This window comes from Struthio camelus, chromosome 1 (genome assembly GCF_040807025.1).
Source record: "Struthio camelus isolate bStrCam1 chromosome 1, bStrCam1.hap1, whole genome shotgun sequence".
Lineage (NCBI taxonomy): Eukaryota > Metazoa > Chordata > Aves > Struthioniformes > Struthionidae > Struthio > Struthio camelus.
The window spans coordinates 100,908,894-100,923,515 of NC_090942.1; the positions used below are offsets into that span (position 1 = coordinate 100,908,894).

Genomic DNA, 14,622 nt, shown 5'->3' on the forward strand with positions numbered 1-14,622 from the left:
CCTGCTCACTGAATGAGAGCTCTCCTTTGTGTAAGGAAGGTGGGCAACAGTGTCATTTTGAAGAGCGCGGGAGGGTAGCGTGGTCTTAGCAGGCCACAGTAACGTTACTTCAGTAATTATAGCAGCCACCTGACACTAACTTCTTGCACCAGCTTGGGAAAGCTGTTACAGGATATGAAAGAAAATTGTGTGGCTCTACCAGTGGCCTTTGCCGTATTGAGATAAGCCACTGGGCCTCTGCCAGCCTTGATACCATCACAAGAGTCTTGTCTATGTGGCAAACCACTTAATGGCTTTAGCTGGTTTAATGATCCCTGTGAAAGGGAAGTGCTTTAGCTAATAAAAGTAGGACAAAACATTTCAAAGGTATTGAAGAGAAGGAAGGTAGAGCGGAGGTGTTTGCTCTTTAGTATCTCTTGTTATCTCCAGTGAGAAAAGTATGACCTTTATCAAAAATGCTCACTAAAGAATTTCTTCCAAAAATGATGAGCACACAAATTCCTACCTGACAGCACGGAGGACTTAAAAATATTTTATACCTAGAAATATAATGTAAATATCTGCGTTAAAGCACATGTAGCTTATGAGCTATCCCATAACAAGCAAAAGCATCATTCAGCTTAATGAAAAGCAAGCATAAAAGAAATGAACAACTGCTCAGGCACAGTTCCCTGCTCTGGAGAGGCTGTAGCTGTGGACTGTTTTCCTGCTATCAGTTGCATATTTTAAAAGTGGTTATTTGCAAACTAGAAACAGATTTTCTGGATATGTTTGTGTCAGAAAGGTAAAGAGACAAGGTGCGCTGAGAAGCCTGGCTGGACTTCTATTTCTTTGGTCACAAAGTTTATCAAATGGGCTCTTTCTGCTTCACACCTCCAGGTGAAAAGCTGAAGAGCTATTCTGCCAAGCTATGAAACAATGAAAAGTTTCCCTCTAAAAAGCAAGGAAGAACATCTTTGATGTATTTTAAGAATTAGACAACCTGAGGGGAGACATCTTCAGATCTGAAGTCAGTTAAAAATAAGGTGTCTTTTATGAACTGTACAAATGAAGTATGCTGTATGAATTAGCAATTAAAAAAACAGACATATTTGTTTAGCTGTGTCATAGTTGAGGGGAGAGCTGTTTTCCAAACAGAAGTGCAATCTTTAGGCCCTCTTTTGGATTTCCTTTTTTCCTTTCTCCTCTCAAAAGACATAGTGCCATGAATTAGCACGTGTTATTTGAGGTAAGACTTTTTTCTACGATGTATAATTAGAGAGAAACTACCAGGAATAGGAAAATTGCAAGTTGATTTTTTTTCTTTTCTCTTGGACTTAGATTCAGTATCTTTTTGAAATAAAAATTAGCTACCTGCTTTGTCTGCTTATAAAGACTTATTGATCTAGGGGGAGAGAAAAGCTGGACCTTGCAGGGATGAGCTATCCTAAAGCTCAAATCTCCGCTGAATATTTTGGCCAGTACAAGGAGCCTTCACGCACTGAGGTATGAGCCACAGAGCCCACACCTACCTTAACAGGTCCTTTAGATATTCATGTCACAGCCTATTCACGTATAACACCTGGGACAAGACTCAGCAGTTTGATTCACTCCTGTAAACACCCCTGAGTTAATTTCTGTACGGATCGAGCGCTCAGGCCAGCAATACCAGTCACACCAGTTTAATTCTAGTCTGTCTTTGCTAACAGCGGGTTGGCGTGATCAGTCTCTGTTATGTTGCTGGACAGGCTGACTCAGCTTACTGAGTGGAGAAGAAGCAATGGAAGGAAGGAAGACCATCTACTTTGTGTCCCTCTGCATGCCTGAGGATCCAGAACAGGCTCTGCAGGTATTTGCTGATGCATGTTTGTGATGATGCACGTTTCAGATGCTGTGGCACGTTTTCCAGATGTGGTGATTATAAATTCTGTAGCCAATATCCTGTCCTCTCAGCATCATCCCCTCATGATTTACTCCAACTGTTGTCTAGTATGTCACATAGATGGTGATCATATCATTAGCAACAGGATGTAAGATGAAAAGGTCTATCCTTTCAGTCCAGGAGAAGATTTATTACATTGAGGTGGGGAAAATAAATCAGGAACAGCTAGTAGCCACATCTGAACATTGTTTTCCACATAGAGCTCTTATTTATGCAGAGATAGTTGCAAATGCCAACAAGAGATTTGAATTTCACCTTTCAACCCTGCCTGTTAGCAGCTAGTCATATGCAACGGGCACTCCCTACACCTGCGGTTTCCAGATGCATGCTTACTGTTGAGCCTGTTAGGAGGCTGAGCTGTGGCCTGGTCTCTGCGCTCCTCTCATGTTTGGTGATTACGCTCTTGCTGTAAAAACATCAGAAGTAGCAGCCTCCATTCATCTCATGTAGCTTCGGTATCATTTGGGTTCCTGGGTCCGTGCTTCCACTTTATCTTAGTTTCCAGAGCAACCGAGTCTCATTCTCAGTGCTCCTTTTCAGCTGATTTGGTCATATCTCTGCTTTCTGTGTATTCTGTCATCTCTGCAGTGCTAAAGACTGATATTACTGATGTTATATCTTTCCCATTAGATTTCTCCTTTAATAATGCCTCACTGATCTCATTGCACTCTCCAGCGGAGCAACTGTTTATACTTGGGTTTGAGGATCATATCAGTGAAAAGATACTGCCAGTGGAAGTGGCATTGTATATATCTCTTACTTTGCACCACAAACATTTCTCTTGCTGCTGCTTTTCTTTCCTGTGCATGTGAAAGTGTCATAGAGCTCTTTCTAACTCTATGACACCAGAGACCCAAAGCTATCTGTACAGCACAGGGAGGCAGGGCATCCCAGGCAAGATGCAAGGGGTATCTGGGCTGCACAGTGCGTGATGCACCCAGGATTGGGGACCCACCCAGCCTCAGGGAAACATGGCAAGATCAGCCTCAGAGGTGATTCAGCACAATTTTAGGTTTACCCTGTTAGCCCTAAAATACTCATTCTCTGAAAGTTCAGGCCATAAACTTGAAATCAGAGAGAGCTCTTTTTAACGCCTAACATGTTCAGCTCTCGGTGTCCATGCAGATCATTTGTCAAACCCAAAAAGAAAAATGGCTGCAGAGGCAGTGAAACTTCTGTAGTTATAGAAAAAATGTTCAAAGCCAGAGTGCAACAGAACAATTTTCCTTTAGCCTTCCAGTAAAATTGCTTTATGGGCTTGTCAACAAAAAAAGTCTATTTTCTTTATTTCTTAACCCAAATTCACTCTCTCCTCAATGGCTAAAATTCGAAGGGTATTCCAGTGACATCTAATGAGCTCCCCTCTCCCCTTCTCATGTCATTTAAAAAAAAAAAAAAAAAAAAAAAAACCCTGCACCTTTAAAAGATCAAATGACAAATGCACGGCTGCCAGAGATGGTGCTTGTCCGGCTGTGCTGGTGACCACCCCTCGGCTCCTGATGAGACAGGCACATATTCTTTATCCTCCCACATGTTTATTCTAAGGTTATTTTTTCCTGCACATTGTCTATATTCTAGACAGTGCCTGAATCTGCACATCTTCTCTCTTTTTTTTTCAAGCTGTACTTTCCAGTATCAGCCTCATTTACAGGTAGGGAAAAAATAAAGCTGAGTAATTAGGTGATTTGGGCAGGAGTGCGTGGCTGAGCCAGACAGCACCAAAAATCCTCAGTCCGAGTCTGCGACTGCTACCACAGCACCATCCCTGCTTTTTGATGGTCTATGCGTCCTCTTGCTAGAGGTTCAGTACCTCTAGCTCTTCAAGGAACCGTTTCCCATCTGCCTCTTAGCTTCATTGCATGCTTCCTGACTTTGACATTTATGAATTTTCTAACCAGGTCACTAGCACAGCTTGCTGCAGCTCCAGCCTCTGATTGCCCCCCTGCAACCAGCCCACGCGTCCCATCCCACGCTGCTGGCGAGCAGCTGTGCTTTGCTCCATGCGGTGCCCTCCTGCTAGCAAAACCCATCCCACCGCCAGCATCACTTTTCCCCCATCTTCCCACAAGGTCCCTCGAGCAGCACGCTGGCATGCAGCCGCCCGGCACAGCGGTTGCGAGCTCACAGCAAGGCTCTGCACGAGGAGCAGGGCCCAGCGATATCCACGTGAGCAGCACAGTCTGGGGGGGTGTGGAGCCACTGGGCAAACCCGGAGCAAGCGGTAGCACAGAGGGTTTCACACCCCGTTCGGTGCAATGGGAGCAGGGGGTAATTTCTACTTTGCCTCAAAAGAGAAGTGGTAACTTGTGTGAGGGCACCTGCCCTTAACAGCACCACTGATGGGCACGGAAGGGGTGTGTGTAGGATGTGGACAAACTCATGTTAAAGGATGCCACTTTAGCAAGGCAAGGCTGTACTGAGCACAGGGGTTTGATGTGAAAGAGGCAGCGTTTGCAGGGACAGGCTGTTTTACTAGGCCGGCTCAAGCCAGCTGAGAAGGAGGATGAAATGCCTTCAAAGTTGTAAAGAAAAATTCTGATACAGCTTGATGAAGCCTGGAAAGCTGAGTGGAAAGGAGACAAGTAGCCTAATCTCTTAAAGGCCAAAGCAAATACAGTGGACTTTTTGTGGAAGTGTGGGGCAAACCCATGCTCATCAAGGCCAGAGAGAAAAGCAAGGCTTGAAAGAGCGCTAAACGGTCGGAACGGGGACTAAAAATAACAACAGTTTTGCTGTTGGAGTTGTTCGTAAGAAAAATATGTCGGTTTAATGTGTCAGTTTTAAGTAAATACCAAACGCGGTTGGAAAAGCAAAGCCACGCGATGTGTGGGAAGCCTTTGTCTGCCCCGGATTCCAAGAAAATGCCGAGGACCATGAGGGCGATGGCGCGCCGACCGTACCTGCAGGCTGCTTAGGGCAAGTGGGCTACCGTGCAGTATAAGCCAGTCCAACTAGCAAAGATGGAGGTGGGCGAAGCACTGAAATCAGTTGTGAGCCTCTGCTATCCAGCGTCTAAATATGTTTGCTTGCTTGTATAATAATAAGCGAATGAAGGCGTCAGCAGATTTTTGTTTTACTTTCCCCGGTGTTGTAAACAGCTTGTAAAGGGAATAAACGTGCTCAGCTCATCTGACAAAAAAAAAAATTCAAAGTTATACATCTTCCTCCCCAAAATAAGCCATAGTACAGGTGCCACATACCAACTCCTGACGAGGCATTACTTTTCTTAGAGTGCAGTAGCTTTCTGACATAAAGACATAGGATAAGACTAAGATTAATAACATCATTTTACATTCTATAGAAGGCTAAATACAATCCCCAACACCAAGCAGAACAAAGTAGCAGTATGCATTCACGCTGGCCTGCCCTTCACTGTTTGTCAGTTAATCCCATTTTTTAAGTTTGGGCCTGACTGGTTACACTAATGACACTCAGTCTCTTCTATCACATGGTATTTTTGCTGATCTTTTGGATTTGGGTTTTTTTTTTTTTTGATGAATCATTCTGCAAATTTTCCCTACACACTGTATCACCAGGCTGTTGGCAAGGAGCTGTGGCAGCTGCGACGGCCGCGGCGCACTGCTTTGTGCTAGCAGCTGGCAGCAGGGGGCAAGAGCACACCAAAAATGCAGCCGGCTCCCAAAAATGCAGGCAGCTGCTCTGCAGCCTTCCCTTCACAACGCCTGGTCCTGGTCGCATCGACAGGGTGGCGATAACCTCATCTGCTGTTGGAAATCGTTATACACTGAGCATGTCGTTCTGCATCTTCTCGAGCCGGTTCCTTCTCACTGTATATGGGAAACCCTTCTGTACGTGCAAGATTTTCAGGCTATCGGTTGTCTCATTCACTTCCAAAAGCGGAAAAATCTACCCTTACCTGCAGCGTCCACGTTCAGCCCATTTGTGGCTAAAATCAGCTGGGCAGTAGAGAACACACTGATGAAGGTCTTCAGATGTTCATTTTAAATCAGATCTTCTAAAATCACTGCAATACACTTTCTGTGAAGGCACAGTCCATATCTCCACAAATGAGTCTTCATTTCCATTCTGTACATTTCTTGAATGAGGAATTCTTCTTTTGCGTCCTCTTTTTGTTAGTTACCTGTCTGTGGTTTAGTGGTTTTTAAAAGCCTCCAACTTTTTTTCTGGTAAGAATTTTCATCAAGAAATTTTTCTTCAACATTTTTTACATTTGAAATGTCTCTTTCATGGAGGAAATTTGCAAAGGGAAAAGGAATGAAGGTTTTGTCTGCAGCAAAGCAGAATCTCGCCTTGTTTGGGTTAGTAAACTGCAATTTTCGCAGACAAGCCCCGTTTTCTTATGCATCTTCATTTAGGAAACGAGTATGTGGGGAAGTTTTGGCACTGCCCTGGCCCATTCTAGACCTCACTATTCACAGAGAGCAAATAATTCCCCATTTATTAGGTGCTTGCACACTGTTTACTTCAAGGAAATGGAAATCCATAGTTATCATATTCGTTGCTTATTATTCTTTTTTTCTGGCTGGGTGTCTGAAGAAAGGAAATTAAGTTGTTTTGAATGGCATGTGTTATTGATAGCACGGAAAAAGAACAGGTATTTACTGAGAGAGCCTAAATCATTATAGGCCTATGTTGCTTATAGGTAACCGATTCTTCTTAGTAGAGGTGTTGCTGCAGCTGTGATAAAAGTGTCAGGATGTAAAAAAGGTGAGGGTGTTAAGGCAGTAAGTTTTACAGATTAAGTCTTACAACTGGGAAACCAGACAACCTTCTGGGCTCGCAGGTACTTCAGTTCCATAGAGAAGGGCTATAAACGTGTATTTCCTTTACTTTTACTTTGGGAGGTGGTCATGCGTGGACCACCTCCTTTGGAAAGGAGTTTCATTCCTGTGCCGCTATTGCTGTACCATCACAACTGCTGTCGGCCTAACTTGCACAGAGCCCCAGCGCTTTGCTTGAGTGGGAAACGGGAGCTGCCCAGCTCAACAGGGATATTTCTGTGGCTCTCCAGCTTCGCTGGGCTAGCCAGTTGCAATCCTCCTTCTCAGCATGGACTCATGCAGCTCCTAACACCTGTGGCACCCCAGGCTCTTCCCTTTCTGTCAGCATTACTGGTAGCAAGGCTTGAGGCAATTAACTCTCCAAAGCCTGAGACCAGCTCAGTCAGGTTCCCCTGCTCAAGGCTTGAGAAGTGCAGTTACGCCCTCCAGTCTTTCAGGCTTTTACAAAAATTTGCTACCTTCCCTGTTAGTTTTTTACAGCCATGACATTCCTATCCATTTGGATCCAGATTTATGTTACCAGGAACTTGGTTTTGCCTTTCGCACGTGAATGCACAAACCTACTTTTGGAGGATTTATTAAACTGACTGAGGAGAGAAGAGTGAGGGAAGGCACTTAACAGTCTTCCAGTACCCAAAGAGGTCAATTGGACTTTTGTAGCTGAACAAATTATATAATTCTTTTTTTGTGGTCCCATTTCAGTGATCTTTGAAATCAACAACGTTCTTTGAATCCAAGTCTACATACTATACAAATACTATAGCTGTATAAGCTTTTAAAGGGAAACCCTACACATCAGTGTAATCCAGCTTAGGAACTCGTCCTTTCCAGACTGATATGCTGAATGTATCTCCTCCTAACATTAATAAGGACATATGGAAAGAGAGGAAAGAACTGCAAAAGCAGCTCCCTCTTTCATGCTAGGAGTTGTGACATTTGGAGACTACGCATGCAAACAGCTAGCTCCTCTAGGAAGCCTACCATCGCTTTTCCTAGCTGTGGGAAAATTTGGAGGCCATAAGTTGATGCTATTTTTGTCCAAACAGTCTGTGGAAAGCAAAATAGAGTTTCCTGTGAGAACATGCTGCTTCTGAATCCTTGTAAGCCTGCCAACGAACTATGGTGAAGTGACATACCGCTAATTTCCTTCACTTGCTGCACATGCATTGAAATTAGGCAGTGATGACAAGGAAGGGGAATGGCACTCGTGGGCAAACCAACATTTTGCTGGTGATACTCTGCATAGGTGATGGCAGTGTTGGTCCTTGGGGGCCCATTTCTCACCCAGGCTGGTAAGGACAACCAGCAGGTGCAGGGGTGACATTTGTAGCTTGGTGAGACAGTGGATGAGAAGGCTGTGGTCACGGCCCCGATGCCTGCTGCCACATGCTTGCTGCTGATCTGTCAGCAAGTGTTCCCCAAACAAAAATGTTCAGACTTAATTCGTTAAAATGCTTACCCTTGAAATGGCCACAGCTTGTTGCCAGGACGGTTTTGTAGCCTCACTATGATCCTGGAACCACCCCCATAGCTTAGAGAAATTTTGGTTCCAAGAAAGACCAGCTGAACAACCCCTAATTTGCAGTAAAAGCTGTGGCTCAAAAACTTATTTTACTCAAGTTGCCTGGGTTTAAATTCACTTGCTGCCTCTTATTTACCAAGGGCAAGGTAAGATTCTCGAGCTAGTGATTGTCCCTGCCCAAAACATCCATAGGAGCAAGGCCCAGCAGCCATGGTTTGTCTAAGAGGATGGACATTTATCCAACCTTCCTGTGAGACATTACACAGACAAATGTGCTGACAGTGCTTTGGTGTGTCATTACTTGACACCTTCTTTAACCTTTGTTAACCTTCCTGTTCCTCCAAATGTCAGATTCCCAGGAACAGCAGATAATCCTTTTACTCCTTTCCTGGCCACTACTGGCAAGGCTTCAGCAACACGTGGAAAAGGCAAGAATGAAAACCACATAATCTGGACATATCAGCCTCAGGCATTTCAGAACGCAAGATGATGCAGTGCTTCAAGCAAGCACTTCTCTCCTTTAGGCTCTTCCTTCTCCCACCAGCTTACCTCTCTATCTTACAGGACCTGGCCATACCTCAGAAAGTGCTATTTCCCTTATAGGAGCTCAGAAGTATGTATCGTTTTTTCAACCACTAACTTTTTCAAATACTTGGAGCTGCCTGTAGATGCTGTAAAGTTTTGACACACAGCAGAGGAGTTAGTAGCAAAGCGTTCTTCCAAGATGTGAAGCGCAGCCCTTTGCAATTATGGGCAACAAACCCTACAATGCCCTTCAGAGGTTATCAAATTGTATCTTCACAGCAGCTACCAATGGACAGAAAGAAAGTTAAGTATCTTCCTGTTCACAGCCTAGGCATAACTATGGATCACAGCTATCCATTTGTCCTCATGCCAGCATGGCTTTTCAGCTTGAATGGCTCTTTCCCTTTCTCCTTCCTTTATCTTTTGCAAATAGCAGTTGTATTCACACTCCACCTTCACTTTACTGAAGTAGCCAAACCTTTCCATCCCCCTTCGTACATGTAAAGCATGTCCTTGTTCTTTCCTGAGACAATGGCCGTAAATGATACCTTGGCTCCATCTTTCCTAAAATTCTGGATTTCAGAGGCAGAAGAGCTTATCAAAGGTACACCTACAGCTGACTTGAGGACAGTGTTTCCTGACCAGAGACAGTTAGTCATCAACAGTATCCAGATGGCGTGTGACGGGGCCTGGTGATGATGCATATACTTGGGGAATTTCCAGGTTTTGCTCATGATTCATTCCACTTTGACTTGCCTGGCTTGAAAGAGAAGATCTTACAGAACATAATCATAGTTTGTGTTATAGAGCACTTTACACACTCAGCTTTGCACTGATTGAAATGGAGATTTTGAAATAAATCCTTCCTGGGTGAGGCATGGTGTTGTATTATGAGGCTGGAGCTGTACCTTTCATCCTCTTCTGTTGTATACCGGTACCGGCTCACAAGAACCTTTTATAAGATTTGCTTTGTCTTCCTCCAAGGCCATTTACTGGTTCAATGAGGGAGAGCTTAACTTTCCTTAGCAGCCTGTGGTTCTGTTTGTTCCCCTGGTTTACTAATAACAATAATGCAAACCATCACTCTCCTTTTATTCCACAGGCAGCTGACTTTTTACAACCTGACTCCAGATTTGCATTGCAGAATACAATTACAGTCACACCAGCTGAGTGACAAGAAAGGCAGCAGAACATCCTTTTGGCACCAGGAACATAAGCAGCTACTGTTGGCACCTGGCTGCTGATGAGATGTACCTTACCAGAGTGTTATGTGAACATCTGCAACATCTTGAAGACATCGCTCCTACTTCAGCAAACCTTCGGGACTCACGGCAGATAACCACAGAGAATATGCTGTAGCCAGAGGGCATGGAGGTAGTTTCAAGGTCAAATCATGCTTATTGCTCACAGTCACTGTGCGTGATATATTCTGGAGCATTTTGATATAACAGATTGGCTTTTGTTCTCCTTCTTACAGAGCAGAAACTTGGAGAAACTTACAACGTGTCACTTAACATGAACGTGCTCAGCAACATAAATGCTGTGGCACTGCCAGCAGCTGCGCTGAGTTATCATAGCCTGGTGATAACTGCTCCTGTGCTTTCTGCTCCCCTGTGCTTTCTGCTCCCGCTGCCATCACCATGCTCACGCTCCCTGCCTTTCACTGGGGGCTGGAAGCTGCTTTGGAGCTCCCCAGCTCCTGTCCTCGGGGCATGCTCCACTCTCACCTCTGGGTTGGCGGGGATAGGGGATGCAGTCACCAGCAGGCCCAGTGCAGTCTGTTCCTCCTGGCACCTGCAAGCACCTGCTCTCTGCCTCCATCTGCAGACCCACCCTGGGCTCAGAAGCAAACCCCCTCCACTCATGGGAGCCTGTGCCTCGGGGGCGGCAGGCAAACCTCCTGGAAGCGGTAGCGTAGCCTGTATTCTTCACAAAGACAGCATCGCATTGCACTCCTATATTCTGGGAACACTATTCCCCATTGTTTGGCCTCAGCTACAGTACTCTGGAGGAAAGGTAGAGTCCTCGAGACCACCTCAGCTGTCATCCCGTACCCTGTGCCCCTGCATCCTTTGCTTCTCCAGGCCTCACACTCCTCCCCTCCGAGCAGCCTCCATGGCGTGCCCCGTGCCATTGCAAAGGGCAGACCCATTTCTCCACCCTACAGCTCCCCTCCCCTTGCCAGTGACTCACCCTGGATGTGATTCCTTCAAGAAGCAAGTTAATAACATCAATTAAAAAAGAAAACAAGATAGACAGTCCTTCCAGCATTCTCAGCTGTTTCCCTTTTATTTAGATCTGCAGCTCTCTGAGGCATCTCACTCTGTGTACTGAACAGCATCAAGTACTGATGCTGCTTTCCCGATTACAGAAGCAATCTGGTCTACTGACCAATCCTGTCCATACCTGGGGAGATATAAAATACCCTGCAAGATGCTTCATCCACACTCCTCCAAGTGCGAGGGAAAAAGATTCATCGAAGTATACTAGGGTGGCAGTGCCAAAACGTTATCAACTTTTCCTGTGCCATGGCCTGGATGAAAGTCCACCTCTCGAATCTCGGCACTCACGACCTGAAGGACACGGGCAGGCAGCGAGGCAGCAGGAGAAGTGTAGCCTAGCTTGGGGGCCAGCGCAGCCCTTCAATATTTTTAAGAAGAGTGCTTTTCAGCTGGTGCTTGAACTGTTTCTTTGTTTATGACTGTTCCTCTCTTCTCTGGAAAAAAAATCAAAGGGTAAAAGCAGACAGCCAGGAAGAAAAAGAAAAGAGTGAGAATACGAAGATTTAAAGGAAGATCAGTGGGACACCCAAGGAAGTCTGCCCTGGATAACAAGATCGGCCTTCAGCAGCTAACAGAGCGGCCAGGCAGTAACTGAGAAGAGGCTTCTCCCTGAAATGCCTGGCACCATCCAGGTGGCTGTACAGGAGAGCCCTTCACCACATGGGGTCGGTCCGAAATTAGGGGGACGTTGCATCTGCCCAAAAGCAGATCTTGGTCTCCGTATGCCGAAGGTGTCCTAGCTGACAGCTGAGATTCAGCAGCTGTGCTCTGAAGGAAAGATAATAGAACAGAGTTAATGCTATTATAAATGTGGGATGGGAGAGCAGGTATGCTGAGCTCTATTTTGGAAGTAGATGAAACAGCAGTTTTCTTTCACAGCATTTTTTTTATTCTTCCCCCTACAAGCTGGCAACTTCAGCAGCTCCTTTCAATTCTCTTCTTAACTTATGCTTTCTTTCTGTGTCTCAAAATTCTCCTGCTTTTCCATAAGAGCAATAATGGCTCTACAGTACACTGTTCTTGTATCATATCCTTCCTAAAAATACCCCTCGAGAGGACAGTTTTCAATTAAAAAGGCCCCCTTTCCTGGTTCAGTGAACAGTCAGCCCTCCAGATATGTGACCTGGCAGTGATTCTCTCGAAGCAGCACTCGCCAAGGCCTGGGCACAGCAGCGACAGACCCCACAGCTTGTGCCTTTTTTTCATATGCTCAGGATCCACACAATGCGCCTGAATTGTTATTTTTGTGTGTTCTCAATCAGTGGCCTACCAAATGTCTAAGAAAGGCCATTTTGGTCTGCAGCCCAGCAATCTAGTCCAATACCTTTCTTCTTGAATGTAAGTAGATTAATGTTTTTTTGGCCACGTGCTGTTTGTAGAACACAAGAAATAATAAAAAACATCTTTTAACTGCCATACATGTTTTATTCCATATATTTCCGACTACAGCAGAGAAATATATCTTCCTGTTAGCGCATTCATTTCATTTTTATTAGACTCGTGCGTACTTGAACTTCTGTGATACCTAATTCCATTTCTTCTCAGTTTCAGAGATAGTGGCAGAAGGAAGAAGAAAGGACATCTGAAGAACATCCTTCCCATGATTACTGTTCCTGGGACAGTGTGCCCCATTCACATTTGGGCTGTCAATATCACTGTAAACAGCATGATGAAACAAATAGTTGTCCTTTAGACTTCTCTATTCAGAAAACCAAGGTTGTATGAAATTGAAATGGCCTCCTGGAAGAGAATGCTGATGATCCGAACATCATCCTGCAGACCTCTACAGACCACGGATGTTTTACAGGGTCGGCTTCTCCCATCATACCCAAACGTCTAAAGACAGCAGAGGCAACAAAATAAGCAGGCCTATGCTCTCACAGTATCTTGCTATATGATGGAACAGTAACTTTTAAATAAAACCAATAATAATTCTGAATACTTTAAAAAAATTATTTAAAATTGAAAGATCACACTTTTGGGGCCAATTTTTCATTATCTCTAGAAAACACACTCCTTCTCCTTGGAAGATCTGCAATCCCAATTGAGCTGAGAAATCAAAGATGAGAAGAGGCTCTCCTTCTACAGTATAGGATTTGATTCTCTCCTGGCCTGTATCTGATGTGGTTACTTATCCCCGTGTAGCTCAAACTGAAAATGTGTGGTCTGTAATGCTTATGAATGGGATAGTAGAATGACTGCAAAATATACGAGCAGACCAGTCTTATTTCTGCAGAGTATTCCTAAGGTAAGAAGGTACCGAAATAAATAAGACTAACCTTGGTGCAATAGTACCACCAATCTATTCAGAAATTAATTTGAATCGGTATGGTATTCTGTGGATGACTGCAACTTAAATTTCAAAGAAACGTATAGCAGTAAGGATAGAGTTGTGGAGAAGTGGGTTTATTTCTTTACAGCATCTTGAATATCTCAGAGCGTGCTATTGAGTGATTTAGCTCAGTAGGTCCTAAGATAAAGATGTTCTTTCACAAATAAGGTGTCGGAATATTGTGGTGATTTGACATTTTGTGAGCATTTAAAAAGTCCTTTGGATTTAATTCTCTATGTTGATAGATAAACCACAAAGCTAGATAAGAAATACCCTTGACATAAGAAAAACAATGTATAGAGTGTATCAGAAGTTGAGACCAACTTAAAAAAGCCTTATAATTTGTAATTTTGTTGCACCTAGTTTTGAAAAAATGGCAGCAAAATTTGTTGTGATTTTCAGGCCATAAAGAACTCACTGTTAAACTTCTGACATTTTGAAGATCTCCTTTTATGAAATGGCAAACTTTTTCCAGCTTTTCCTCACAGTATCAAAGGACACATCCAAGTAAAGGGAAACAGAAAAGCTGGTACTTTGGAGTCTTTCTAAAGTTCCTAAAAATTCAAGGAAAGCAGATGTCCAAACAGTTCCCTCCCCTGAAGTATCCTTGGCCACCTGGAATGTATTGTGTAACAGTGTGACATTGCTCTGGATTACTTTGGTAATCCAATAAATGCAAATTCAACCCTAGGGAAATATAATTATGTAAAAATGCCATTATAGGCTTATAAACGTCATACCTTCCTCATATTCCGTTGCTTTCCCAAGAGAAATATATTACTTTAGGGACTGAAAGCTATATGGATTTGTATTTCTTACATCCATTGTTTCAATATTTGCAGTTAACTGCCATATCTATCTACAAGTATAAGATACTAGTCTCTGAGGTCCCCTTTCAGTAGCAATTCCAGGAAAATCAGAGGAGTTACACCATACTAAATCAGCATGGGTTTAGATGAGAATCAGGGCTGTTAAAACGATTTATTTTAATACTATTACTGCTCTGTGCCTCACAGAAAGACCTAAACTTCACCTTTCCATAGAGGTGTCTGGGCTGCAGTGGATCCACACCAATTAACACTAGGGAAGGACCAGAATATCCAAGACAAAATTGTTTAAATTGGCCAAAAGACTGTGAGCGGAGTATATCAGAAGGAAAATCCTTGCATGTGGTAAAGAGAGTAGCATGCTCTTTTCACCTTTTCTGCAAAAAAAGGCCAATCAAAACCATTCAACACACTGAAGAGACTTAACAAAATGACTATTCTCACCTCCAT

The 14,622-nt window shown here is 43.9% G+C and overlaps 1 long non-coding RNA gene across 1 annotated transcript; it reads left to right on the forward strand.

Moving 5' to 3' along the window:
* The first annotated feature begins 1,395 nt into the window (after nt 1-1,395).
* On the forward strand, nt 1,396-13,321 carry LOC138061020 (uncharacterized). The gene is made up of 3 exons (XR_011134605.1): nt 1,396-1,828; nt 9,834-10,105; nt 12,559-13,321. It is a non-coding gene; the product is annotated as an uncharacterized lncRNA (long non-coding RNA).
* Nucleotides 13,322-14,622: the final 1,301 nt, after the last annotated feature.